The sequence below is a fragment of the Pristiophorus japonicus genome, chromosome 13 (genome assembly GCF_044704955.1).
Source record: "Pristiophorus japonicus isolate sPriJap1 chromosome 13, sPriJap1.hap1, whole genome shotgun sequence".
Lineage (NCBI taxonomy): Eukaryota > Metazoa > Chordata > Chondrichthyes > Pristiophoridae > Pristiophorus > Pristiophorus japonicus.
Genome location: NC_091989.1, coordinates 86,040,948 through 86,045,615, shown reverse-complemented (window position 1 = coordinate 86,045,615; position 4,668 = coordinate 86,040,948). Strand labels below are relative to the sequence as shown.

Here is a 4,668-nt window from a genome sequence, read left to right as displayed (position 1 = left end):
ACTCAATGCGCACTGACAAAGTGCACATATCAACAACGATGTCTGCGAGAACTTGGGGGTTGCATCGCTGCACTGTGGGGTCAAAAGTTATACCATCAGAGGAGGGGAGGACACTGGTGAAACATTGGACCCGGCAGTGATCACCGTGTGCCCACAGTCACCGGGAGCCCTTCTGATATTCCGGCAATACCGTTATAACCACGGTGTAAATGTGCAGTACATATGCGATAGCAATATATTTGTCGTCACAGCAACATGACACTGACCTGCTCCTCGAAGTGGCCTGGTATATCCTCACTAATCTCAGTGCCTAGTGGAGAAAGACATTTACATCAGTGATCAATTTCATCGTGATGCGCAACGTGCCCGCCAAAAGTTACGCAACATTCTATCAAATTGACCAGACTCATCGATCAGTAGAAACGTGTCTGAGCGGGCACACTACTCACATGGTTCGAATATAACCCGTCAAATCCGATTCTATTGGTGGGTGAGATGGGGCGATTTTACAGCCGGACATCCCGTGCTACATTCGCACCATCTGGTTGATACCCTCTGCCCCAGGGTTGCTGCCCCTCTCTATAGCCCTAAATTAGGGACATTTATTGTACAGCGTCCACATCACCATCTTCAGTTGTTGTAAAGAAGGAAAATACCGTTTAGTTTTAGTTCAAATATGGTGAAATTATTCTGACGCATCTGTTGGGTTTCAGGTCCTACATGCACCACAACAGTGGGCCACAGCAGGGCAAACTCTCAGTGCAATAGACACTGCTGTCAAAAGCTAGATCCCAGTCTGGATCCTTTAACCTCCTCGGTGCCGCAGTGCTGATCTGTAACTGGACGAAAGCACCCAATTCTGAACAGGGATTGTGTGACGTCTTACCTTCAGTTCTGCCTAATTTGTCTCGCTTGACAAGAATTACCAGCACTACAATTATTAATATTAACACGCCTGCTGGACATCCAACCACCAAGCAGTAGAAGAAACGACCGATACCGTTAGCTAAAAGGGACAGCGAAAGGGGAATGTTAGCATTGTACAGTAAAGATGATGTTAAATTATTAAACGGCGTCAGATATCAGGCAGCACCGACAGATCACAGCCATTGTCTCTGACGGAAATACTAAGGGTACAGCATCTTTTCTTTTATCCTGAGGTCTTTTTGTCAAATTACACAAAGAAAAAAAACACTGCGACTTTCATTGTGTCATAATATCAGCATTTAATTCTGATTGTCATATCTGAACCAATGGTTAGGCAGCTTTCTTCATGACGTGTACATGAATATATATTTGTGCGATTCACGATATATGTATCTCTTTCTCCCCGTGTATCTTTCCCCCGTAAAACTCCCAAACGAATAAAAAAATAAACCCTTGGCCTATTCGGGAAAATAAATAATGGGAAATTTACTCGAAGGCGATGAGAAATGAGTTCCAGTAGAGAATTTTGGCCAATAGACACGTCACACAGGACACAACCTGAATTTTGTACTCAGTGATATTATTCCGAGGGATCTGCTTGGTTTCAGGTCTGCTCCTTGTCACAACATTGGATACCAGGGTGGTGCCAAAGGATTGGAAGATTGGAAATATTACTTCCCTGTTTAAAAAGGCGGAGAGGGATACACACTACAACGACAGGCCAGTCAGCCTAATGTCGGTGCTGGAAGACTTTGAGAGGGAATAATCCTGGACAAATTTAACTGGAAAAGTATGGGCTCATACATTAAAGTCAGCATGGTTTTGTATAATGCAAATTGGTTTTGACTAATTGATTGAGGTATTTGATGAATTAACGGAGAGGGTTGATGGACTTTGGAAAACATGTTTGTTAAAGTACCACATTAATAGACTTGTTAGCAAATTGAATGCCATGTGATTAAAGGGTCAGTCGCAAAATGGATATACAATTTGCAAAGGGACAGAAAGCCAAGTGTAGTGGTGAACAATTGTTTTTCAGACTGGAGGAATGTTTATAATGGTGTTCTGCAGAGGTCGGTATTAGGATTACTGCTCTGTTTAATATATGTTAATGACATGGACTTGGGTATAGAGGTCATAATTTCAAAGTTTACAGATAACACAAAACTTGGAAATGTAGGAAAGAATGAGGAGGTTACTAACCGAGAGGACCGAGACAGATTAGTAAAATGGACAGACACGTGGTGGATGAAATTTAACACAGAGAAATATGAAATGATACATTTTGGTCGGAAGAATGAGGAGCGGTAATATAAAGTAAATGATAGAATTTTAAATGGGGACCAGGATAGAGAGACTTGGAGGTGTACGTATACAAATATGTCATGCTGACAGAGCACGTTGCGAAGGCTGTTACCAAATGATATATGATTCTTTACTTTATTAATAGCGGAATATTATTGAAAAGCAAGGAAATTATGCTGAACCCTAACAACGCACTTGTTAGGTCTCAGCTGGAGTATTTTATCTCATTCTCGACACCTTACTTTCGGAAGAATGGCAAGGCCTTAGTGAAGGTGCAGCAGAGATTTACTGGCATGACCAGGGCCGAGGAAATTCAATTATGTAGAGAGACTGGAGAAGCTGGGGTTGTTCTTTTCACAGTCGAGAACTTTCAGAGGAGATTTGATAGAGGTGTTCAAAACCATGAACAGTTTTTAGAGAGCAAATAAGGAAAACTGTTTTCGATGGTACAAGGGTCGATAACCCGAGGACACAGATTTATGGTGGTTGGCAAAAGAAGCAGAGGCGATTTGAGGAAAACAATACACAGCGAGTTGTTGGGATCTGGAATGCGCTGCCTGAAAGCATGATGGAAGCAGATTCATAAGTAACATTCAAAAGAGAATTGTATATATACTTGAAGGGAAAACATTTACAGGGCTATGGGTAAAGTGCAGTTGAGTGCGACTAATTGGATAGCTCTACGAAAGAGCGGGCACAGGCACAATGGCCTACATCTGTGCTGTAGGATTCCACGACAGCCTCCTCCTCCAAGTACTCGCCCAGCTCCTTTTAAACATTTGCAACGAATGCGCACTGATAGCATAAGCCTTTGGCTTATTCCAAAGGCCAGTGATCTTCTGGGAGAAGAAAAGTCTCCTGATATCTAAATAGTTCTGTGCTTACATAATATGTATTCTTGTCCCCTGCTTCGCCCCAATTTATGCAATTCAAATACTCGATTCACTTGTACACAGTCTAGCCACTTCCTTGTACAATTAAGTCTACCAGAAATCTACGCGTTTTAAAAAGTATACATACCCAGAAATTTGAACCTAGCATGATAATTAAGGGTGTTTCAATCAACCCTCAATGTAGTATCTCTCCTGTGTTCCTTTTCACAATGCCTCTATATCTTTCACCATTTCAGGGAGCAGAACTGGGCACAGTGTTATCGATGAGGATTGATCATGTAAAGGGCACCTTTGTAATAGTTTGTTCCTGTTATACATCCCTATGCTCTGCATGTGTTTGTCTATAGCCTCTCCGCGTTGGTCGCGGACCTTTACATATTCTTATACTATAACACCGAGGTCTCGTTCCTGCACAACATTGTTTATTTCAGAACCCAGCCCACTATACACATACTTGGCACTTGCCCTATCCACATGTATTGCACTACGTATATCCACCTTAATATAATCTGCCAGATGCAAGCTCATTCCCCCATCACATCTACATGAGACTGTAACCTTTTTTGCTCCTCAACGGTTCTGGCACCAGTACAGATATTTGTACAATCAGTGAACATCCTAAACCTTCACCCAGATCATTGATATAAGTCATGAAGAGTAACGGTCCTACACCAATCCCTATTGCATCCAACTAGTAGTGGGCATACACATGGATTCACTGCCATTAAAAGCAACCCTCTGTCTATGAGAATGCAACCGATTTCATATTCAAATCAGGACCTGCCCTCTAAACACAGCCCATTCCATCTTACTTAGTGATATGTTGCGCAGCCCATCATCAAAATGTTGTTGACACTGCAATGAACGCAGTAACTCCAGTCACAATCCCTCCATTGAGAATGTTCTGGTTAACGATTAATGGGGACAGAAAGCCCGTGACATTTCCCTATATATAACACAGATACAGTTCAGGGCAGTATTGAGAATCTGAGCCTCTTACCCGGATCACGAACCGTGTAGCTGCCTTCGGCTGGAGCCCAGAGAGTGACATGAGACACTTCACAGCGATACACTGACCCGCTCTCCACAGGGTTGAGGGAGCTTGAAACCTGATATAATCCCTGCTCGCTCCGTCTTTCCGTTGTGTTTACCCCAGATGTCATTTTCATGTTATTTTTATACCAAGTGAGCGTAAACTCCTCCGGGAAAAACCCACCTGTTGTACATAGGAGTGTAAGCGGCCGAGAGGGCAGGCGGGTCACCTTCACAGGGCTTGGCGGCACTGGAAAGGAGGACAAGACAAAGAGTTCAAATCGCTACTCTTGTGTTACATTAGGAAAATGAAAGAATAGCTGTCGAGAAAGGAGAATATGTAGCGGCTGCAGTGTTACTTTAATGGGGTCATTTCATCGACATATTAATATGTATAAGGAATATGTCATTAGCCTGAAGCAGTACATGTCATTTTTTCTTTTGTTCTTGTCTTTATCCACACTCAGTGAGGGGAAGTCTCTATGTCTGCACTGAACCGAATTTAGGTCCC

At 42.7% G+C, this 4,668-nt stretch overlaps 1 long non-coding RNA gene across 1 annotated transcript; it reads right to left on the bottom strand.

The window, feature by feature from the left end:
- Positions 1-294: 294 nt before the first annotated feature.
- Positions 295-4,153, bottom strand: LOC139278042 (uncharacterized). The gene is made up of 3 exons (XR_011596201.1): positions 4,126-4,153; positions 887-1,006; positions 295-310 (listed from the first exon to the last, which is right to left on the bottom strand). It is a non-coding gene; the product is annotated as an uncharacterized lncRNA (long non-coding RNA).
- Positions 4,154-4,668: the final 515 nt, after the last annotated feature.